The following is a 24,998-nucleotide window of genomic DNA, read 5'->3' as shown; positions in this document are numbered from 1 at the left end:
ACAAATACAGAAGCTTCATTTTTTTCTTTATTGTTATTATTTGTTATTTTCTTCATTGTTTTCTTGGCAGTGGCTCCCTTTTTAGGCACTTGAAGTTTCTTAAACTTTGGGTTTTTGGGTTGGCATCTGCACGTCACTCTAGGGAGACCTGAATGTAAGTTGCTTCAGAGCTGCCCTGCTTTTGACCATTTTTCCTTTGCTATGAGGAGTGCTCTTCTAGCTTCAAAAAGTGCCTCCCCAAGTCTCTCCAAGGCAGTCAAATACAGGAGTAAGAAGGGAGGGCTTTCTTTCCAACCTGTCTGAGAAGATATACGTCAGGAGGCTGCTCTCTTGCTGCCAAGCCCACATGACTGGCCTCTTCAGCCCCTTAGACAACTCATCTAAGTCGACTCCAAATATCAGCAGTACTTTGGAGAAGTCATCCTCAAAACAGTCTGTCCAACTGCCTTGGGCACTAGAGAAAATGACTTTGTGTTGCAAGTCAGGCACTAAACTCTCCCACCCTGACAAGCCAGCACTGGTGTTTTACCCTTGAAGATTTTCTGCTTTTCTGCTTTGCACCTGGGGACTTGGAGAAAGGAGTGAGAAGGCAAAGAAGGGGCAGAGGAGTGGTGTTTGAGCTCAGCTCAGCTGGCTGCTCTGTGGAGCTGCTTTCATTTCGGAGGCCTGAAGTGTGTTTCACACCGTGTTCTGGCCGTGCTGGCAGGGACTGACTGTCTGTCTTACTGAAGGAGCAGTAGGAATTTATTTTTTCTGTAGTCTGAGAATGGGAAAAAAAGCTCTTATTTGTGTTCACTTCTTAAAAGGGTGATACTGGGCGAGGGCCCTTGCAGAAGTTAAACATTGAAGATACTAATTTCTGTTGTACGATAGAGATAGATTGCACAAACCAGAGGAAATGGCTTACACAGTAAAGAAGAGAGTCAGAGAGGCAAAAGTAGGTGAGTGCAGTCTGACAGTGTGTTCTACAGTGTATGAGAGGACACTTGAGCATCTTAGGACAGCTTATGAGAGGGCAGATCACCCTGCTCAGCACTTGAGCATCTTAGAACACTATGTGCAAAGAAAAGAAAAAGGAGTACCTTCAAAACATGCAGCCCCATCCAAGAGTCTAGGGGTGCACCCCAGTTGCTGGCAGTGCCCACAGATGAACAGCCATAGAGCATATTGTTGTCATACTGCAGAGCAACTAAGCTGGGGACTGTCCAGCTCTTTCCAGATCACTCTCCAAATTTTGCTGGAGAATTAGAGCCTCCAAACCAGCCTGACCAGGTGAGGACTTAGAGTTTGAATTTCTGACTTTGCCTTCTGACCATTTATGTTGCATTTTCTTCCTCCTCCACTCCTGCTCTATGTCCCCTTTTGCAGTGCTGTGGGGAGCTGCAGTGGGTGGAGACCTTTTGAAAGCTCTGAAGTCTGCATTTTCTGTGAAGTAGAGAAGAGATGAAAATCCAAACAAAGAAACATTTCTGAGGCCACAGGAAATAGTGTCGTGTTCTTGGCTCTCCAGACTCAGCAGTGATGCATACCTGAGAGCAAGAGACATGTTTATTACCCACTATATGTGCAGTCTGGGAGATTTGTTTGTGCCACAGCAAAAAGTGGGGTCAGGTCCAAGACGGTGGGAGCTGTGATGTATTGATGCATGCCCAGCTGCTGGAATTAGAGATGCCTTATCCTCATCAGCTTTAAACAGAGAACTTAAAGGCAGAGACACGTGAAACACTAAAGCAGCTACTCCAGAGCAACTGCCTTCAGTTTGGCTACCCATACAGAGAGTTTAGGGAGTCTCCTACCCAAGTGCACGCAGATAAAGGACCTTGATTAGAGTGGACTGGTGGCAGTAAAAAAATCTGTTTTGGTTTTTATAATGCTATAAATATACATGATACCATGCTACTTTAAAATGGGATGGAAGTTTGACAGGGTTTGAAGCAAAGATGTCCAGGTAAAGACCCCAGCCAGTACAAGTGTGTGCATTATGGGTTGTGCTTGGCAGCTTCCCCAGAGGAAAGGTTGTGCTTCATCAGCAATATCAGTGACTTTTAGAAGTGCTTTTGTTTGGAGACAGCTGTACTTCGAATTAAAGTTGGAAAGATGCAGCAGAGCAGCTGCAGGCTTGTGAAAGCAATGCAGGCAAATACAGCTTTAAGTTAGGATCACAGCCCTCAGTTCTGGCCTGGTGGTGGTGGTGATGACCCTACTGAAGGCTTGAGTAGCCCAGGCATCCAGATCAGCCTCCCAGTCTTACACAGCCTTGGCTAAATAAAGGAACCTCATCATCTCATTTTGATGCTGTAATGTTTGTTCCAGTTTCAAGATCACCAATGACTGTGTAAAATAATAAGATCCCCTGCTACTAAGCCTTGTATCTCACTAAGGATATCTTACCATAATCAAAATTGGCCATTTATTTCTCTTGACATTCCACTGCTCTGCAGCCTTACTCTGCTTTATGATGTTACTTTACCTCTGGCTACTTAATTTATTCAATTCTACCTTAAGAAAAGACTTTGTCAAAAGTTCTGTAGGAATGCCATGGCCTGTAGCAAGCAGTTGCTCATTATCTTTTTATCCAAAGCAGCCCAACAGAGCAGTGAAACATGATTTTCCCATGTTGAAGATTTAATTGCAAGACTTTAACATATATCAATCAATTGTGCTGTAATTATGTTTTCAATTTTAATTACAAAACTTGTTTATCAGAGTAAGATGTATTGATTGTATTTCCTGGGATGAGTAACCCTAGTGTTTCTGAAAGTGCTAGACTTGATATTTGATTATCTTCCATCTAACTTTGTTGAGAGATTATGTATTATCCTTAACATTTTCTTTCTGAACCACCTTCAAAATACTTTAACCTGGTGATTTTTGACCCCTTAATGTAGAACATTTATTCTAGCATCTTTTCTTTTGACCTGTAAGTGCCTGGCAGCGTCTCATCTTTATGTACAGACTGTTAGCCTGAAATGTAATTAAGGTTGCCCACCATTTCCCATCATAAGGTCTTGTTTTTTGGTTCTGTAAGACCTTTTCTGGGCAGAGATTTCTCTTAGTTACTCAGTTTTCCTTTCTGGGGTATGTGTTTGTGACTGTCTCATCCAAAATGATGTTTCTGCTTTAAAGAATGAAAACGGGGTGGGGATTAAATCTCTTTTTCTTTGAATGTTCTCTATCCATCATGCTGTGGAAATAGGATTTGAAATTGAGCACTTGGGTAGTCTCCGAGTTGGGAGTGCACCCTTTGTCTTTTCATCAGTGTGTCCCAGATCTGGCCTTCAAAGCCTGCAGTTTGCACGTGCCCACTGGAGATTACTTAGATTGTAGAAGCAGAGTTACCTCAAGAGTCTGTCTGTCTGTCTTGGGCACATGTGATGCCCCAGGCCTGCAGAAGTTGTTGTACAAGGGCTGAAGCCGCAGGGAAATAGCTACTGGGTGAGCAGAACTGCACAGCAGCCCGGTCACGGTTGGAGCTTCAACTGGGATCTGGTAAGAGCAAGAGAGACATTCTGGGCTGTGATCTGGAAAATGGCCTTTGTCAGGGATGTGAGTTCAGAGTCAGGCTGGGACACGGGATCGTGGAGGCAGAGACCATGCCTAGGTGACAGTGTGATCTGCCCCTCCTGGCCACCAGTGTCACAGTCTCATTAGATGGATTGCTACGCTCTTATTTCTCTTCAGTCAGTGGCACTTCTAGGGAACAGTTCAGCTGACCTATATTAAGTATCTTCTTAGGATGAATCCTGCCTCAGGACTGCTGTATTTTGTCTGCCTTGCCTAGAAAAGGCTTATCAGATGATTAGCGCAGACGGACACTGGGCCCAGGCTCACAGCCTGCAGGAGGGATGGCAGCTGCTGAATCCCCTGGATGTTTCAAGCCTTGGGACACTGGAGGGAACGGGGAATCTGCCTGTATTGCAGAGTCTTGGGCCCACAGTGGCATGCAGACCCTCTGCAGATCAGAGTCCAGCCCCTGATTTCTTGGTCTTCCTGTCCGTCCCTTCCCCTGAGGTTGACTGGGTCTGGCTGGGTGAGGGTGGTATTGGAAGCCAGTCCCCTGTGGCTGATACTGGGAGAGACAACGGTAGGACCTTGCAAGGACACCAGCAGGTGGAAGAAGTTGTAAGGAAGCTGAGGCTAGTGGGATGGAGTGTCTTAGAGGCACTGACAGGAAGAGGCAGGACTTGGCATGAGTCTGAGCAGAGCATTTCACACAGAACGTGAGCAAGGGAAGGGAGCGTGGCTGGAGGAAAGGGAAGAGTGGAGAGAGGCAGCAGAGCAAGCAACAAGGAGAAAGGAAATGCTGAAATGCTATCTATCATTAGTGCTGCCTACCTTGTGCAGTGAATCAACAGGGCCCTGCAGGGAAAGCACTGTGTAGCCAAGTAGTTAATGCATAAAGGAGAAAACTAATGGTGGCCTGAAGATCCTTGCTTTCCCCTCATTTGTCAGTGCTTGGCTTTGTACTGTCATTTTCATAAGTTTTGTTATGTGTCTGATGTACACAGCCTGCTGTGATCTTTCTGCAATAAGTGGTGCACAGCCTCATTTTCGCCCTCTCTTCTGAATCTCACAATGGTCTTAATGCTTGGTCCAAAGAGAAACATCCTTCCAGCCCTTTGCTGATGTCCTGCCAGCAGGGATGACCTTGAAGGAGTATCCAAACCTCTGACCCTTCTGCCTAGAGGCAGGCACACATTACCCACTGAATTGCGCTGTTACTTAATGCCTTATGCTGGATGCAAATGCTCATGTGGCTTACAGAGCACACACCAGAGCAACAAAACACAGGCAAGGAAATCAAAGGCAAGTTTCTGCTCTGTTTTTTTGTATTACCAAGTTATGTTTAATGTAGGGCACTTAAAATGGCTCCAGAATACATTAGAGTGGCTTCGATGGTAAACTTAACTGCCAAACTATTGTCTGCCTCCCTGGGATCCCTTCTCATCTTCAGATCCATATACTCCTTGTCACACTGATGGGAGAAGGGCGAAATGTGCTGCCAGCCTAGTGAGAGCAGAGCCTGAGGAGTTTGGAGCCGTTCCTGGATTGCTCAATATCACCCAGGAGACGAGGCTCTCGCCTGCACAGCCAGCATCACCAGGTTAACGCAGAAGGGCCGACACTGACCTACTGTTTTCTTCTTTTGGCAGACCTTTGAGTCACATGGTACAGAAGTCTGGGTTCATCTGGTGATTTGGGAGCTAGCTGCCCTGATACCAAGCAAGGATGGCCAGAAATAGAGATAAGAGACTCTCAGTATCTGCTCTTCCCTGCCCACAGGAAGTCTGTGATGAATGTTTTAGATTCATATAACTTTTGCCCAGAGGTTACCATTTTAAGTGATGCACTAAGGCTGGGATTTAACCCCCAGTACAGCTTTTGTTGGAAATAAACTTGCTCAGAAAATACCACAGAGCAATATAAATACAGCACAGCAATTCATTAAAAAACAAAACAACACAAACCCCACAAACCCAAAGATAGCAACAACGCAAAACAACCCCAAAAACTAAAACAAAAAAGCACCCTACCAAAACAAACAAACAAAGCCAAAATGAACAAACGACCAAAGAAACATCATTAAAAACAAGGATAACTCCTCTGTGGGGGCTTGCAGCACAAATAAAACTCTAGAGCACAACAGTTTGAGTAAGCCTGACTAGAAACTGGAGTGAAATCCAAGTGTCTGCTTTCATTGTCCATCAGAGAGAAATGTCAAGGAACAGGCAAGGAACAGTGGGAAGTGAAAAACAAATTGGATTCTGAAAAGCCTTGCAGGGATAAACATTGGAGGTATCCTCTCTAAAACAGAGGACACAATGTTTAGCACACCAGCACCCATTCAGGTTGATTATGCTGAAGTCCTGTGCCTTCAGCTGTGTGAACTGAAAGTTACAACAGGTGAAAAAACTGTACCCACAATGTCACAGGAGAAAAATACGAGTGTGGATGCACTGGGGCTGATAGAACTTGCATCTAATAGTAAAGAGGACACCTGCATGCACTGGTCAGTTGATGGCAAAGAAAGAGTTTTTCACCTATGCAGTGCTCCCTGGAGACCAATGTCTCCTGCATAAACAAGCTTTCAGGTTGTCCTGGGCACTTCTAGTCTGTGCTATGTTACATTAGTAGATGCATTAGGAATTACAAAGGTTCTACCTGGTTTAAAACAGATCTGTGAGTGGCAGAGGTGGTCAGTCTCTGTTGCTGCAAAGAGGACAATGAATTCAGTGCCTTTCTGAGCACCACAGAGAGATGAGCTGTGGCGGGGCCAGATACCAAGTCTTGAACCTGGTGACTGCCCCAGTCTGTCCAGAGATCTGAAGTGTCAGGCTGGGTCTACCACAAGAGAGGGGTGTGTTACGTGAAAGTCACTTAAGGATCTTCAGTAGCAAGCCTGTTCCAGCTAGCAATGAAGATAGGAATAAAATGTGGAAAATGTCTTCCTGTAAACAGAGTTTTAGTCATCATGGAAGTGAGACTGACAATTGGAATGGATAGCTCAAGGAAATGGTCTGAAGTGAGTCAAGCTCAGCAGTGATTAAAAGCTGCTACCAGTTCATGGCAGTTCAGGGGGTATTTCAGATGAGTCAATAGATCTCAGTCCACAGGCATCAACACCTTTGTAGTACCACCTAATTGGCTCCCACGTTGGCAGTCTCAGCAGTGATGCCATGGTTTAAAGGGCTTGTGGGGAGTAAATCCACTGCTCTGGGTGGGGAGCAAGCTGGGGTGCTCTGGCAAAGCAGTGGATGGAGATATAGGCAAGCTTGTCTGCTAGTGGCTTTATTTTTCTTGCTCTGAGGAGAAACAAAAGCTTCCAGCAATCCCAGCCATCAGCCCAGTCCTGCTCAGAGAACTCAGACCTTTTCAATAAAAAAAACCAACAGCAAGGCAAGAATTTGTAGCCCTACTCCTCTAATTGCAAGTCTCTTCCCCAACCCCATTAATTTCCTGTGATAACTGATAAGTTTAGCCAGCATTAAATCTGGGAGTGTTGCCTTCCATTGGGGCTCTCAGTTATGCAGCAGAGAGGCTTAAATTTTTGCTGTGACAAATATTTTACTGACATTGATACAGCATATACATTGTAAAAGAGCATTCAGGGTAAAGTATTTCCTTATTTCAGTGGGGAGACATGTTTGCTATACAGATGGCTGGAGTAAATCTGGCCTCACAATTAAAATCTGTTTAGAGTTTGTAGCAAAGTGACTGATGGATTAGGCTCAGTGCTCCATCAATCCCTCCTCCCCATGCCTCTCTGTAGAACAACACTGATGGCAGGTCATAAATAGCCATTTGTACAAAGTGCAGGAACTCTTTAAGCATCATTTTATAGCCAGTATATATATTCCAAGTGGTTGGCAAAATGCAAAGTGCTTGGGGTCTTTAAGCAGCAAGGGCAATAGACCGTGGGTGGTAAGCAATACCTTTCTATTTGCACCAAGGATGTGCTGTCATACAGGAATGAGGTTATTGTTAGTATTCTGGTAAATCTCTTATTTGCTACACACTCTGAAAGAGTGGGCCATTAAACAGAGTTTCTTGGCCACCTTCCTGCCTGGTTAATTACAGTTCTGCTTTTTAAATCTCTTTAACACTTCAGATTAGTGGAGGTTTTGGCTTTTCTTTTTGGCCCTTACTTTTGCATCATTTTAGTGTCCACCACTAAGCAGCCACTTTGTTCTTCTCCACAAGTTGTTTCAAGGCTAGGGGGAAACTGCATGTCACATAAAGGCAGGCAGACCCTACTGACTGTGAATCTTTCAGCGGTGCTTGCTACTGAAAGGTTGTCTCACCAAGTAGAGAGCATCCTGAGCAGCCCTAAGCAGGGAGAGATTGCCTGGGCACCTTGCTGGCTGCAGTGGGACTATTGTGTGCCCCTAGGGCCTCTCTTATAACTTAGTCTGTTCCTAAAGGCAGTCTTAGCTGAGAAGGCACCTTTGACGTGCCCGTGTACTGTATCGAGCTCAAGCACCTGACCAGCCAGGAGTGGGTGCTAGCAGTGCGTGTGTCTCCATTGGTGGGACACAAGACAGGCTCCCAAGCTGCATGTCTTCTGCCCTGTTGTGTAGGAACCATGGAGTTTCCTCAGGTGCCCGAGGGAAGACTTCTGCAACTGAAGAGATTGAGCCCTGAGGAAATGCCTCTTTTCAAGGCTGAATATGTAGAAGCAATGTTTGCATTGCTAGGAAATGTCCTTGCTGTCACCTCTAAGGTAAAACTAAGAGTAAACTTCCTGGTGTTCAGACCCTGAATTACAAAATAGATTTCCAAAAGGACCTATGAAGAAAAAGAACATATTGAGCTGTGGTTATCAGCAACTCCCATTGCTTCCAGCTGGGGTGGAACAGGAAGAAGAGCTTGAGAAGGAGGTTGTGGTTAAGATCCCAAGGTTTTAGCGAGGCACTGTGTTGAACAGTAACTCCCTGGTGCTTTTGCATGGGAATGTATGTGTTCAGCCCAGGAGTTCAGTGCTTTTAGGCATGTTGCCACTGGGTATGCCCCTAAAGACAAGTGTGACCTCTACAGCTTCTCCATGGGATAATCCCTGTGATGTCCTGGGTGAGAAAAAAATGGAGAAGTTCTGCATCTTATCCTTTCTGTGATTTCTGGCTTGAAATTTCCAGTGTTGTAAAAAGCAGTAGTGATAGTCTCATAATTTGTAGTTAAGAGCCAGAGGTTACTAAACACTAGTGTAAATTCTAAAGAGGAGGTCAGGTCCTTCTCCCACTCTGGAGTCTTGCCATTTATTAATTTTCTCTTAAAATGAGTAATGTTTTCTTTGAGGCACAAAGAGCAGTTCTCCTCCTTGACCCGTTATGGCCTGACAATAGCAGCAAAGCTTAACTGAGGAATAAGCAAGAAATTATTTATTTGTTCTTGGCTCAATTAATTTCTGGCTTGGAAACTCAATGCAGAAATCAGGCTATTTTCACATGTGCATTGTAGTAAAATGGTGCCAGTCCAAGCCAGGCCTGGCAGTGCCTCTTTCCTGAGAACTGGGAGGAGACTATTATATTTGGAAATAGATAGACTCCCACTACAACACTGAAGATACACTTCACTCACAGCAGAATGCAGTAGCCTCCAAGAGCCAAAAGCCCAGGAAATCTGGTGCCAAGAAAACCCATCTGTTTTCCTAGGATGCCAGTCCGAGGCGTGATCACGGTTGGTGTTAGGAACATACCTGCAGAAGAGCAGGCAATGTGGGGCTTGGGCCCTGCTGCTTAGCACTGGTCAAGCTCAAGGTCTGAGGAGCACCCTGAAGTCTGTCTCCAGCGATACCTCTCCTGAAGCATTCAGGGACTGGCTCACATTTTGTTAAAACAAAGGATCACTCCTGCTGGTGGTGATGAACAATTCAGAGGCCTGATCAATGCCTCCTCACACACTTTAGTGCAGAGAGGTCCATAGAGATGACACACATGCAATAGCTGCTGGAAAATACCTGTCTTGCACATTGAAGGAAAGGAAGCATAGAGCTCAAGGGCTCCAGGGATGGGTTTCAGTCACAGGTGCTCTTGCACCAAGGATCTGCATTTACTGCTGTTAATGTGAGAATAAAAATGAACAGCTTGCTGTGCTGGTTTTGTAACCTGTCAGAGTCAGCTGTGCTTTAATCAGTGGAAGAAGTAAGGAAAACAGGATGTAGGCCATGAAGGGGCCAAGTATGCAGAAGGACTTGTACAAGGCCAGATTGAGAGGTCTTCCAAACAAAACTCAGATGGATAGGATGCTGTACCTTCATCTGCTGCTTTGGTAACAGACAGAGAGCAGTGGGACAGCCAGATGCTGGTCGTATTTAATGCTGCTCCAAAACCACACAGCCAGGAAAAGGCTATGCAACACTGTTCTGTGTGTTCCTAGCTATCACACAGAGCTGTCTTGATGGTGCCTGGTAGCCAAATGGTCTCAAACATAACAAGAGGCTTTGAAAGTTCCTTATGGCCAGCAGATATCCTATGCAGCCATTTAGGTCCAGCTTTGCTAAAAAAACACATTACCAATGCTGGCAACTGCCTGGATGAGCCTCCTCATTTCCCATTGCTACTACCAAGGGAGCCAAAGTAGCGTCAGTAACAGTGGGAAATTTGGGCCAAAAAGGCCTTGGACTGTATTTGACATCAGGTATGTTGGTGCCATGGTCTGGTTGATTGGATGGGGTTGGGTAGTGGGTTGGACTGGATGAGCTTGGGGGTCTATTCCAACCTTGTTGATTTTGTGATTGTGTTCAAGCAACATGTGGCCACAGCACTTTGGGGCATGCTTTAATGGCCATAGTGGTATGATGCTGAAAGTTGGGCCTGATGACCTGGGAAAGCTTTTCCACCCAAAGCAATTCCATGGCAACGCAGTACTACTCACCCACAAGCCTCCAGTTCAGCCGTCTGCTCCAACTCATCACAAGTGAGATGAAAGCAGCAGCTAAACACAGAGCAGTAGGGACACACAGCCAGCACCCATGGGTGATGTTGGAGCAATCATTGAGTCTCTATCCTAGCTAACCGGGGGGCCACCAGGCCCCCCGGCCTTTGAATCCCCTCCACCATCACCCAGCGTGCGCCATGGGTACTCACCAGTCACGATGAGAGGAGGATCCTCTGCCCAGTTGGGCAAGCTTGGGGAGTCTGTCTTTCCTGGGGCAATTATAAAGGGGAGTGGGTAGGGAGGGTAAAGTGGTCACACCTGGAGTGGGAGGAGACTCCAATAGAAGCCAGGTGCTGTGGGTTTGGGGGAAAAAGGGGGAAATGAGGTGTGGGGTGGTAAAGGTTCAGGTGTGGTGGAAGAGGGGAAGTGGTGCTGGAAGTAGGGAGATGGAGAGTAAGAGAATGCAGAGGAAAAGGATGGAAATGAAAAGAGGAAGGTGGGGGGAAAGGAAGGAGATGGAAAGAAAAGTAGGAAGATGGAGGGAAACTGGAGTTGGAGAGGAAAGGAAAGGAAAGGAGGGAGGTTGGGGAGAAGTGGGATTAAAAAAAAAAGAAAAAGAAAAAAAACCCTAAGCTGTGTGGAAAAAAAAGGAAAAAAGGAGACCCTGCTCTGGCAGGGAGGTGGACTAGATGACCTTCTGAGGTCTCTTCCAGCCCCCAACATTCTGTGATTCTGTGATTTTTCCAGCTGGTTGACACTAAAGGGGCCAGAGTGAGGATTATGATGGTATGTTGCTGCTGCTGCTGTTCATGTCAGGCTATTAGCATGAGCAGAAACAGCCATCAGCCGTGCTGATGCCATGAGATTTTCATCCATCTGTAACATTTAAGCCTCTCTCAGTCCACTCTGAGAAATAGCTTAGGGAAAACAGGTAGGAGGACAAATCCTTTTGCTCCTCTTAGCAGCTAGGTGAAGATGCTAAGGCTTGGAGAGGGGGGACTGCTGATGCTCTTCTCTTCTGTAGTGCTTTGCCTCTATGAACCCAGTGAGGCAGAAATCCAACTGAAAACTCCTACTGCATCCATAGTTGCTAATAAAAAAGTAATTCCCCAGCCTGCCAATGCCCAGAGTTCTGAAAGAAGGCCTCCTTATTTCATCTACTCATTCAGGTAGAGACTTTTTGACTGTTTCCATTGGTATGAGTTCCCTACCCACGGTGCTCTGTGAGACAGGGCAATAAAACACTATAACTTTGGAGCCGAGGTTTGTAAGATTCAAAACAATTAGTTTTTAATAGCAGAAAATACCTGTGTTTGGGACAGCAGTTAATTAACTACCCACTCACTATGTCTCCCTGGATGCAGGTAAAAGGACATAACTGCTTCTAACATGGAACATATTGTGTTTACTCATGTCTTGTTGCTTACCTGAGAGTAGTAAACATTTGATTTCATTGATCTTGGTTCTTGCTTTGCTGAGCATTTTTAGCTTTCATCCTGTAAGTGTTGGTTGCAGAAAATATAAATGGAGAAATTCTGAGAACCAGAGTAGACAGAATGCTTGTCAAGGACAGATGTTAGAAAAGACTCTGTGGTGAAAGATGGTGGTTAGGACATAAATAGAGAAGAATCACCTCTGAAAAATCATCCTTGTATGGTTGTTGGTTGAGGTGAATACTTAGCTGCGTTAAGGATGTGGAGGCAGGTGATTCTGTGGGGATTGAGGGAAATTCTGCAAAGGAGTATCTGAGCTGATTGCCTGGTCAGGAGTGGAGTTTGGTAGATGGATGTCCAGAAGCTATATGGATAGAACATCCTCCTCAGTGGGCGAAAAAGGAATTTGATGGGTTGACTCTGTCACCAGGAATTCTGGTAAACTCTGGATTTAACTGTTTGCTGGCACTAGTAGTCTGGATTTCCCTCTAAGTTTTCCGTCCTTGCCCAGCTAACACCAAGGGCCAATACATTTGGCTTTATGATCACTAGGATTGGAGTGAAAATTGGCTTGTTTTGGAGGCACAGATTCACCACCAGCAGGAGGAGGAGGGCCTGGTGCCAGGCAAGTGCTGGCTGATAGCGTTGGTTTCCTTCTCTTAGCAAAAGGTCCCAGAAGGCATGACATGAGGAGCTTTTGTCTAGCCTCCAGGGCTGAAATTCTTGCCAGTCTCTCAACAGTTGGTATTTCAGGTGGTCAGAAAACATTCTTTAAAATGTAGGAAATCCTGCTTTTGATTGCCCTGCCATTCTCAGCAACGTCTGTGCAGTGGCCCTGGACAGAGACAGATGGTTTACAGCAGAGTATCCATATCCATGGGGTTCTTTCCCGCGGTTATTTGTCATATTTGTCCTTCTTTAGCAGCACGGTGCTTAAGTTATACATAATGTAAAGGAGGAGGGAATAAAGAGCCAAGTGCTGTGCTTTTGTTTTGCCAGCATCAGGACTGCCAAGGGGAACATTTGGCTCCAAGGGCCCTGTTTATTGCAGTGGACACAAAGGGACCTGTTGCCCTACTATGGAGGAGTGAGTGAAGTTCCAGAGGCTTGGTTGCTAACAGACCTACAGCCTGCATGGTGTGGAGAAAGCCTAGTTAGGCAGCACTGGTGTGAGGAAACCACTCTTGACTAGAAAGGGTCTTTCCTTCATAATTGTTACTCAAGCTGTTTATTAGCTGGGCACAGAGGATCCAGATGAAGTTCAGTAAGGACAAGTGCAGAGTCCTGCACCTGGGGAGGAATAACAAACTGCACCAGTACAGGCTGGGAGGTGATCTGCTGGAGAGCAGCCCTGTGGAGAGGGACCTGGGGGTCCTGGTGCCTAACAAGTTACCCATGGCACAGCAATGTGCCCTTGTGGCCAAGGAGGCCAGTGGGATCCTGGGGTGTATTAGGAGTGTGTCCAGCAGATCAAGGGAGGTTCTCCTCCCCCTCTGCTCTGCCCTGGTGTGACCTCATCTTGAATACTGTGTTCAGTTTTGGGCTCCCCAGTTGAAGAGGGACAGGGATATGCTGGAGAGGGTCCAGTGGAGGCCTGTGAGGATGATGAGGGGACTGGAGGGCATGGCTGAGGGACCTGGGGCTTTTTAGTGTGGAGAAGAGAAGACTTAGAGGGGATTTGATAAATAAGTATCTGAAGACAGGCCAGGAGTGGGAGGACAGGCTCTGCTCACTGCTCCCCGAGGAGCAATGGGTGTAAGCTGCAGCAAAAGAGGTTCTGCCTCAACACAAGGGGGAACTTCTTTGCTGTAAGAGTCACAGAGCACTGGCACAGGCTTCCCAGAGAGGTTGTGGAGTCTCCTCCTCTGTAGCTTTTCCAGGCCTGTCTGGATGTGTTCCTCTGTGATCTGTGTTAGATAGGATTGTCCTGCTCTGGCAGGGGGGTTGGACTGGATGATCTCCTTGGGTCTCTTCCACCCCCTAACATCCTGTGAGCCTGTGATCCTATGAGCTGGAATTTCTGCTTATCTCTACCTGAGAGCCTCCTCTCCTCCAAACAGTGCTGGTATGGGGGGAAGCTGTTTTGTCATTTAAAAGAAAGAAACAGATGGAATATGTGGCAGTATTAGAAAGCCCTAGCTTGTTGCCACGGCAACTGAGGGGGATATTTAAAAAAATATTATTTCAAATTCTTCATTGTCTTCATTAAAGGTAACAATGGTAGTGGAGAATAAACAAAGTGATGCCCTGCTGTGCAAATCAGTCCCTCAATAAATAAAATTAAAGGAGTGTTCTGCATTGCAAATGCTGATACAGTCACCAGAAGAGTAGAAGTACTGCAGGTTATCTGAAGTTGATGAATTATGCATGCTGGCACATTAAGGACACAGCAGGGTCATTTGGTACCTCTGCCCTATAACTTTTGCTGGGTGGATTTGAACAAGTCTGCTGGAACACAGGAGGAAGAGCCAGCCTGCCTGCGTTGGGGAATCACCTGCTCAGGCTTAGGGGTCAGGAAGGATTCCTCCCGAAGCGTCCATCCTCTCAGACATTTCTTATCTGGAGCACTGGCCAAGCAAGCAGGTGAATTACCTAACAGGCACTGGGATGGAGGATGTTGACATCCTGAACCAATTGCCTGAGGAGTTATGCCTAGGTAAATGATGAGTGATTGTCTTCCACCCAAGATAGCTAACAAATGTCATCAACTTACTACACCTCATACATAATTGTAGCACTTTGCCCACCACTGAAATTCAGTTAGCCCTGCTGTGAACTGTATCAGTCACAGCTACACATCACTTAAGCATAGAAAGGGAAGAGGTACTTTTGGCCATCTGAGACAAGAGAATAAACCCAGGGTGGACTCTTCTGCTTTGTAGTTCGGTCCAGGCACAGAAATTCCGGGAGCACTGATGCTACACAGAATCTACTGTGGTTTGACAGGACATCTCATGTTAAAGAAGACATCTCAAGCTGCTTTGACCTTTTTGACTCAGCCACAGTTAGGCAGGTGTGGTTATGTATCAACAGATTAGAGACGTAGTTAAACGGGGAAAGTGTGGCTGAGTGAAGAACAGGCCCCCTTTGGAAGGAAATGTTTTCCTCTTGATGAGCCCAAGGTCAGTGAAGAGAATACCTGAGCACAGCTCTAATTTGATTGAGAGATTACGTTTCATGATAACAAGCTCAGACACAGCAAAACCCCTGTTATTGCTTCTGCTGACTGTGTTTGTTGTTGCTGATGGAACCAACTAAAAATACACCCGAGCCTGGGGAGATTCTCCCTGGGGATGAGAGTGAGTAGAGGGCCCCCAGCTTTTTTGCCTCTGCCCCCAGCCCCAGTCCTTTCCCAGATTTTCTTCATGCCCAGGCATCCAAGGTGAGGGAGAGACAGCTCAGATGTGGAATCCAGGGCACAGATAGCTGCTCACTCTTCCCTCAAACAGCAGAAATGAACTTGGTCTACCTTTAACACCACCTCTGCTCCTCACATTTCCAGTGATTTCTGAGTCTCCAAGGCCTGTGGAGTTGCCACCAGAAAGGACAGGACAGGACAGGACAGCAACCCTAGCTCTCCACAGTCTGGGAAGTCTGGCTTTGTTAGGCAACTCCAGGCACAAATCTCCTTAGTTAAATAAAAAGACAAGGTATTCCACGACCTTCTGTCTTCAGGACAAGAGTGAGTAAACGTCAGTAAATGATGGTGTTTTCCCCTCTGCAGATATCTCTGTATGGGAAAGACCAGGACAGTTTTTAAGGCAGAAACAGTCTTTGGAAGATGAGAGTTATTTCTGAAATCTTAGAAGCAAGAATTAATCGTTACTAGTAACTGACTTAGCCCTTCCAAGTACAAGAATAACTCAGGGTCACAGAATCATAGAATGTCAGGGGCTGGAAGGGACCTCAGGGGATCATCTGGTCCAGCCCCCCTGCCAGAGCAGGATCAGGTGACCCTGATCACACTGAAACACATCCAGACAGTCCTTGAATATCTCCAGAGAAGGAGACTCCATGACCTCCCTGGGCAGCCTGTTCCAGTGCTCTCTTACCCTCACAGTGAAAAAAACCTTCCTCAGGTTCACATGGAACCTCCTATGCCTCAGCTTCCACCCACTGCCCCTTGTCCTGTCACTGGGCATCACCGAGAAGAGGCTGGCTCCAGCCTCCTGGCACTCACCCTGCACATCTTTATAAGCATGAATGAGGTCACCCCTTAGTTGGTTGCTTTCCAAGCTGCAAGCCACAGCTTCCTCAGCCTCCCCTCATAAGGAAGATGTTCAACTTCCTTAATCATTTCTGTGGCTCTGCGCTGGACTCCTTCAAGCAGTTCCCTGTCCCTCTTGAACTGGGAGGCCCAGAACTGGACATAATACTCCAGATGAGACCTCACCAGGGCAGAGCAGAGGGGAAGAACCCTCCTCGACCTACTAACCTCACCCGTTCTAATGCACCCCAGAATGGCATTGGCCTTCCTGGCCGCAAGAGCACACTGCTGGCTCATCCTGGCCGCAAGAGCACAAGGTCCAAGAGTCCTCTCCACTCACTGTCTGAGTCCTACTTTATTTGCCCCTGTGAAGTGGCCGCTGCATGTTAAGCAGCCAGCAAGCAGCTGAAGGCATCTCTTCCTTCTGCAGAGCCAGAAACGAGGCGCTGTCTGCCCACTCAGTCTCTCAGGACTATGAAGATGCTGGCAGCCAGACTGTAGCCCTGGCGCAAGGGGAGTAGCAGTACCCATTTTGCTGGCCGTTCGCATGCCATTCAATCCGGACTCCTCGAGAAGGTCTAAGTATAGTATTAAGCGTAAGAGAGAGTAGGAAACAGTAGACAATAATCATTAGAGGTAGCATACGATAGCAGTGTAGGTAGCACTTGCGCATATATGAGTACCCATTACCGAGATAGCTTTTGTCAGCTCAGCATTAGGTAAGCTAAGTGAAAGTTAAATGTCCAGGAGATATTGGAAGTGTGAGACAAATGACTTGAGGTTTTCCATGGGCAAAAGGTCAGAAGAAATGGCCTCATTTCAAAGAAGCCAGTAGATACAATTTTTAACTCGTTATAACATAACTGAGGACATAGTTTAGATAAAGATTAGATGGCCTGGTCATAATGGCACTGCACTGTTCCTGATTTACTTGTGTTAGCACACTGCAAGGTTGCTAAATACGTTTCTTTGTACACATTACAGGAAATCTTAGTCTCATAGAGGAGGTTCCTTCGACTTTTTCCTGCTAATGCCTGTGGCTCCACATAGTGTAGCTGGGCCCAGCTTTTCTGAACGGGGTGGTGTCAGCCCTCACACGGATGTGCTGCTTCTCTCTTCTCTTTTAATCTAAAAATCCCTTTGATTTCCACCTGATACACCTCAGTGCTGTGGTTTTCTTAGAGCTGGCTCAAGGAGAGGATTCAACTTGCATCAGGGAAAGGATTCTTGGGCACGTCTCTGTTTCTTAGCTTTTTCAGCTCACCTTTGCAGTGGTAGCCCCAGTTAAAGGGGACGTTTTCTCCACCTGCTCTATCTTCTCACTCTTCTTGTATCAGGAATGGCATCAGGTCATGATCTGTTTACCCAGTCACTGGTAAGGAGCAGAGCAAGGATCAGTAGCTGTATTTGAAGGGGTACAGGAACATAGAGCATACACGAATCCTTAACGCCTAATACAGCTACAGGATGCGGGAGGGTTCCCCCCAGACCAACCTACACCGCGCAGGGGCAGTGCTCATTTTCTCCACACCCTGATTGCCTCCCGTTGGGCCCAGAGGGGCCTCGAAGGCCGCAGGCAGGTCTGCGCCCTCGTTGTTTGCCAGATAGAGACTCCCTCCAGCGAGAAGGCAGACTGCCTTGGCTTTGCTGCCACTTACAGAGAGAGGAGAATTGTGGCGTTGAAGAGTAAAACTGCAATTTCCAGGGCCACCTCCTGGACCTTTCTGGTCCTCCTGGAGGACTCAATGCTGTGGCCTTCTTAAGGGGCAACCAACCCAAACTACCACATCAGGTCACCGCTGGCGACAGGCCCAGCACACGGCTACTGGCGTTACAGTTTCTGGGCCCAGATAGCTCACGTGGAGCTGGCAGGAGGTCCCTGACAGCATCTTCAGGATTTCAAAGGGAAAACTTTGGGACTCCGAGAAGAGCTCATGTGCAGGAGACTAAGGCAGTGATCAGGAGGAGTAAGACTAGGGTCCAGGTTCTCAAGTTCAGCTGGAGAGGCCATGGTTTAGAAAGTCAGGCCCTTCCCTTGAGCACGGCCTCGTGCGGAGCATTCTGAACATCACCCTGCTTCGAAATCCATCCCAGGGACCAGGGAAACCACTCTTGAGGCTGAGGTGTCCTTCTGCAGAGCTCCAGCTTTTCGGAGTTACCATTTGTTGCCACCAAGATGGGGAGCTGGGTAACTCCCCCCACGCCTGGTTCCAGGCATCCCCCGTCAGCCTCCCTCGAAGCGGGGCTGGCTTTGAACTTGGACAGGGCTTTAGGAGTCGCTCTGACTCCTGCCGGGAGAGGAGGTCACACCCTGCTCTTTCTGCGGGGTTGGCTTTAACGCTTTTCTGGCAGAGGTGTGCTTTCTGTGTACAGAGCATGCACTGGATGTGTAAGACAAGTACCTTCGGACATACACTGTGTGCAGGTATAAACACACAGAGCCCACACTGACCTTACCCTGCCCTGAGATCAAGATCTGGGCTCTCCGATTCAGCATTCCCTTGGAACAAAGTCAAAAAAGCTCCAGGGGCAGAGATAGATTAGTCTCTCTATAAATGTTTTTCCTGGTCCACATTTCCAGGAAGGCCTATTCTGTGTCTCTGCCCACCCTGTGAGCTTCAAATTTGTGGGCTCATTCCCCAGGTCCTTCCAGCATGGTGCAAATGAGTGAGCTAAGAGAAGAAAATGCATTGTTGATGTCTCTTTTCCCCTCACCAAGTTCAGTGAAGTAGCAGCTACAGGAGGGTGGAGCATCTGACCTGTCTAATTTTATCTGTAAGGATGCAGATCTATCTTTTCAAAGCTGTTTTCAAAGTGACTCTGATAACAAGACTGCCTACAGATAGGGATGCAATGATTATTCAAAGCATTAATCAGGGAAGAAATTATGCCAGTTACTGATTAACTAATTACTGCAATCAAATATTCACTCCTCTCTTTGGAACGACGGGCACGGCTCTGGGGCAACAACAACAATAAAAACTCTCAACGGAGAAAATAGTTGCTTTAATCTTTTGTGAGCCGGAGGGGAGGTGCAGTTACAGGAGGCTGCAGGGGCTCAGGGAGGGCAGAGGGCTCCGGCTAAGACCTCTCTCTCCCTGTTTGCACTCCAGTGCATCTTTGCCTGCTCCAGCTTGTGATTCAATGAAACACCAGGAAGGAACAGCCAGTGCCTCATTAAGGGAGAAGCATTTGAAAGTGACCCCTGCTAATGGCCGTGAATTAGGGATTCAGCGATGCCCCTCAGCCCTCTGCTTCTGCCCTCTGAAAGTCACAGCAGTGGAGGAAGATCCTGTGCTTATAGAGAGGAAGCTTCCCATGAAACTATGCCATAGATGGGAATACAGGGAGAGGGACAACTGGAGCCTTTGTGTCACACCCGGAGGATACTGCACGCAGCCCAGCTTGTTTCACAGGAGATTTGAAAAGCATGCAAGGAGGCAATGTTTAACACAAGGGACAGGGATGTAACAGAGCAGCAATCCACATTACTCAGTTTAAAGAAAAGTCTTGACTAATCATCTATCTGGCTGTGGAATAGTTTCCCAAGAAAGGACATGGAAGATCCTCTGTGGTCTTCTTAAAACAGGCAACGCACAGTCTCACTTATTTGCACCACTTGCTTAGTAGGGTTAATATATTTCATGGTTGTAGCCTGTAGTACTGCAGCTTCTTCAGAAGAGAAACTTGCATCAGTCTTCCAGCAGTAGCACTGCCTATTAAGTAGAGGTTAATACTGAAATATTTTGTCTGTTCAGAAGCTTTCATACCTTGTTGAATACCAGTCTGACTGCTGCTCTGCAGGCTGTGAATCTCTGCTGTATACATCACTGTGATAGTTTCCAGTCTGAGCTCAGCAGATCTCTGCAAGCCCACAGACTGTTCCTACAGGACTTGCAGATGATAACAAAGAAATATGAGTGTAGTCAGTTGTCTTAAATTTCTTTTACAGGGAAGAAATAATGCTTACTCTGGAAAATTTTTAAAGAGCTCAGAAACTGATGTGCACCTTTCATCTCGCCTTCAAGGCTTTCTTCTCACTGTAGATCTTAGACATACTAATGGGAGACAGCAGGGGAAGAAGATAGATCAGAAAGGATTTTCCAGGGAAAGGAATGGTACCATCTGAGAAACAGACATGTTTACTTTGCTAACTAAACTGCATTGTCATTGGTTTTGAATGTTATGTCTCTGAAAGCACCAACACAGGCCTGGAAGGCTCACCTGAAGCTGCAGTCCTCCGTGCTTCATCTGCACTCTACATTTTCACAAGTTCCAGTGGCAGTGAGGGCATCCCATCTCTGCTACTTCAGGCACAACCTGAGCACATAGCACATGCACTTGTACCACTGCCAGTGAGCTGCAGAAATGGGAGTTACCTAGATGCCACTGACAGTAGAATATGGTCTTCAAAACTTTGTTGTGCATCTTATTATACAAGCAACAGGAAGAAAGTGCAAACATGGCAGTGAGGCACTAGAATAAGAAGCTGAAATACAAATCAGTACAAATTTTGCAGGCATTTTGCACTGCAATAAATGACAACTCACGAGCGGTCAGTGCATGACAGTCCAGAGGACACAGCAAAATCTCAGAGCTGGACAACATGCTTTGGGCTTTTTTTCCCTTTTTTTCTCTCTTTTCTTTGCCATTAGTGAGGCTATAGGGGTCTTGACATTCTCTGTAGAGGTATTTGAATTCTAGAATGGCTTAAGTTTGTCTGTTAGCCGAGAATGAGAAAAAAAGCCCTAGATGTTAATTGCTATTTATTCAAAGTGTAATAACCACAGAGCCTGAAATTCATACCATATTCAGGAATGAGATCAGGCTTCATAATAATTGCTGTGTCACACTGATAGCTCCGTAATGTTTTTTAGTTTAAAAACGCTCAAGAATTCCTTTCCAGTGCCACTGACACCTGCTCAACCACCTACTCACATCCCACATGCATGCACACACAATTTACCCTTAAATGCTGCTGAAGATTTAAAATCTCTTCTCTCTGGGTAATCTTCAAACATTAATTATTTCAAATGTTTCCATTTTTTAGTGTAAGAGGAAATTTTGCCTGGCACTCACCCATAAACTGTCCCTGACCTGCAGCGCATAGCAGAGAGCTGCAGAGGACACATCCGCCCTGTGGATTTAGTAGGGGTAGCTCTGGAAAGCTGAGATGACCAGCGAACTGGAGGAAGTGATTTTTCCCCTCTACTTGTCAATCATGAGGACATATCTGATGCCTAATACCCAGTCTGGGATTTCTAGTAAAAGAAAGAGCTTGTAAAATTGTCAGGAGCCCAGTGCTGGGCCACCAGGATGACTTGGAGCTGTAGCTCATGGTGCAGAGAGTGGCTGAGGGAACTATATTTGTTTAGTCTTACATAGGGAAGGTAAACAGGAGTTATAATTCTTGTTTTCTGCTATCTCAAAGAGGGTGATGGTGAAGATGCTTTTCCCAGATCTGAAAACCCACTAGGCAGCTGTCACATGGCCTGTTGGGAATAGTAATATTAAATGTAGTGATTCTATAGAATTGTCTGATTATGGTGTACTGGAACATAAGCCATGGACAGGAGAGAGTGCATGAGCTCGGAAGTACTGAGTTAAATAAAACAGAAGATTGGAATGACCTTAGAGAATGGTGTAACAAGTATAAACAAATGTTCCAGATGGATATAAGGAATATTATTTCATGAGGGTGGTCATGAGAGAGGTATGCAGAGAGATTATGGGATCTCTGCCCCCAAAGATATTCAAAATTGAGCTGCACAAGGTCTCGAGTAACCCATCTCAGCTCTGAAGCTAACCACCCTATGAGCAGGAGTTGCAGAGTTGCTTCCAACCTGGATTATTCAGCAGTTCTTTATTTTGCTCCTCTCCCCTCCCAAGGTTTCTACCACACAGTGTTGTACCCACAGTCAGATGGAAACTGCTGAAGGACAATGCCCTTCAGAAATGCCAGCCCCTCTTCCTGGTGGGATGCAGGACCAGAAGCGGAGTTGTGGGAAGGCAGCTTAAGAACACCTTTCAAAGCCAGGTGCTTTCTCCAGATCTACATTTTATAGAAAACCACAGGAGCTTATGTGGTCCTGACAGTTTGTCAAAGGAGCTCCTTGGAAGAGCAGCTCCACTGTCCAGAGATTATACTATCTCTGATAAACATATCAGGTCTTAGGATGAGATTTTATTGGGATATATCCTTTACCACTGGGACTCCATTTTCACCCAGATGCATTTCTGCAGTCTCAGAAACAGAAAGGCAGCACATTGATACCAGTTCTTCTGTCTCCTTCTACTTGCTTGTACTTAGCCCTAGACTGCCAAAAAGAAAATCAGACCAAATCTGCGCTTGGAGATAGAAGAGGGCTATAGATATGCTGTAGGTGGCCCATTCCCTATGGTATATATGTCTCCTTTTGTGAATAAATATTACCTGCCTAGCATGAGCATGACTTGATATTTTTTTGCTGATAATCAGACAAGGGGAAAAAGGTTTAAAACTCAGAGTGTTGAAGTCCTCTCCCTTCACACAGACAGACAAGGTACTGCCACATGCATATACCTGGGACACTAGCTCCTGCATCCTCCAGCATGCACACACAGCCTGCCTCCTGTATTTTTCTCTCTCCACCTCCCTAGCAATTTGTCTCCCCCCTCCTGCTTCCTGAATTTCCCTTGATGTGTCCTGGTCACCAGTACTTGTACCGGTCTGTTCTAAAAAGTCTGGAGTGGAACCTGGCACCTGAAAGTGCCCAGGAAAGAGCAAGGCAGAGAAACTGTCTGGGGCATACAGAGTTTTCACAGGAGAACTATGGCCAATGCACCCTTTCTCTACGTGAAGAACTCTTCTGCCTCTCACAGCACTTGATGAGCTCCCAGACAGAGGAGAATGTGGACTTCACAAAAGAAAAAAGAAGTGTTTCTTTAATGTTAAACAGAGCATTACTGTATTGCAGATTTATAATATTTGGAGGATCCTGCCTGTGGGGTCAAGAGTAAGAGTAGGAGCTATAACCACAGCTACTGCTTGAGCAGAATAGTATCCTTCCCACAGGGCTCCGTGGGGTGTGGGTATGGCTGCCACTGAAAGGATTCCCACGTGCCTTGGGTATGGCTGCATGCTCACTGTACCACTGCAGGAAGATGGGGGAGCTTTGCCTGTGCAAGCCACATTTTGCATCTGTCCTTTATGCACTGCTCCTTGCTGAAAGACACTGCAGAACCATTAGGGATTATTAGAGAGGATGAAGCTGCATGGCCGAGTATTAAATATTTATTCTCTTGTATTCTTCATTTGGATTATTTGAAAATCCTTTCCTTAATTGTCTTGTTCTGCTCCCAAAGCAGGGCTGTGCTGCTGGTTCCAGCTCTCGCTCTTCATTGTTATTCTTATCTTTCCTGTGGATCAAGGCTCTGGTCAGAACTGGGGCAGATTGCACAGGGGACCCTGTAGATACAAATAAGAGGACATGGTCGTTTTGCTGCTGCAGATTCACAGAGTATAAACACAAACAGATGGAGCATGGCAAAAGGGGTCACAAAGTACAATCAAAGTGATCAGGGCTGTTGCTGGCAGACGCAGGGGCAGCATAATTACAGGCTCTTTGTGGATTTGATTTTTGTTTTTGTTTTCCCTAAAGTTGCATTTCTTTGTCCACCATTTGAGGTTTGTCTGTATTGCTTGGAGATTGAGAGAGATGTACAGGGACACTTGGAAAGACAAGAGAAGAGAGAGAAAAAAGGAAGAGAGAGCAGTGGTCAGGATCAGGTAACCAACAACCTGACCCAAGAAGCAGAAACAGGCTGTGCTCAAACTGAGAAGATGAGCGAGGAACCTAAGGAGTGGTGTTACTGGGCCTACAAAGGCAGAAGAAGGCTGCCAGGTTCAGTCCCTCAATTTTCAATGGACTGCAAGGTCCTGGAGCTTCAATTTTGTGTTTCAAAGCTCTTTTTCGTCAGCAACAAACAGCAATTCACAAGCTTTCTGTGCAGCAATGACCTGCATACACCTTCCTCCTTGACTTCTGACCCAAGACTACCAGGCACCGTGAAGAAAGCCTGAGACAGTGGGCTGCCTCCAACTGCTTTGCGCGTGCAGGAGCACCAGGATCTTCAAGCATAGTCCTGTGCATGGGGCCAGTGCGGCCATCGGGGGATGAAATGGAGAGGAGTACAGAAGACTGCTGGAGAAATAAACTGGAGATGAACCCATATGAAAGGGAATGCCTGAAAGGAGGAGATGAAGGGATATGAAGACATATCCCACTAGAGTAAACCAGAAGGCCATGATCTCTCACTGCAGCCAGGAAAGGCTGGTGGCAGGGGAAGTGGAGAGTGCAGTGAATGGGGAGCATGGAAAGAGCTGAAGAGGCAGACTCATAGTGTGATAATAAAGAGGAAAATGACAGATAAAGCCCTAGAGGGGGATGAAACAAGTTCTTTAACTAATCAGCTTGTCTAGCTGAGTGGCAGGGTTGATCTATCTATAATAAAGACTGAACATGTGGGGCTGGACCAGCTTGGCTGGAGATGTACCATCCAGTTCCTCTCCACGGGTGAAGGCAGAAGGCAGGGCTGCAAATGGCTCGAAGGCTCAGAGTCTGGGGGACTTGTCCTGATCCCTGAGGAGCGTGTGGCTGTGTAGTCCTTATGTGGCTGTCATCCTTCCCACTGAGCAGTAGGCAACATAGACCTTTCCTTCAGAGCCAGGGGAAGTCAGTCCTTCTCAGGGCTCACTTGTAGATAGCTTATTGGGTTTGTTCTTGAGCAAAAGAGAAGTAACACCGTGCAAAATCCAACTTGGATGTTACAGAGTAGATGCTGCATTGCCCCAGGTATCTGGACAGAGCAAATAGCGGAGATCTTGACTCTCCACAGCAGCCGAAAGTAAAGCGCGAGTGAGCTACCCATGTGCTAGGCTATGGCCCCAGCTGCTCCTGCTGACATGTCCGGTGCTCAGGTAACGCCAGCTCATCTCCTGTTGG

At 46.5% G+C, this 24,998-nt stretch overlaps 1 protein-coding gene and 1 long non-coding RNA gene across 2 annotated transcripts in view; one reads left to right on the top strand and one right to left on the bottom strand.

The window, feature by feature from the left end:
- The window catches only part of LOC135183327 (uncharacterized), a 59,598-nt gene that overhangs the window by 30,602 nt on the left and 3,998 nt on the right, over positions 1-24,998 (top strand). The gene's annotated exons all lie outside the window — the stretch shown is intronic.
- LOC135183319 (uncharacterized) lies at positions 1,092-10,432 on the bottom strand. The gene is made up of 3 exons (XR_010305512.1): positions 10,372-10,432; positions 3,340-3,486; positions 1,092-1,529 (listed from the first exon to the last, which is right to left on the bottom strand). It is a non-coding gene; the product is annotated as an uncharacterized LOC135183319 (long non-coding RNA).

This window comes from Pogoniulus pusillus, chromosome 18, assembly GCF_015220805.1.
Source record: "Pogoniulus pusillus isolate bPogPus1 chromosome 18, bPogPus1.pri, whole genome shotgun sequence".
Taxonomy (NCBI): domain Eukaryota; kingdom Metazoa; phylum Chordata; class Aves; order Piciformes; family Lybiidae; genus Pogoniulus; species Pogoniulus pusillus.
Note: the sequence above shows the minus strand (reverse complement) of the source record. Positions and strands in the feature narration are given on the sequence as shown.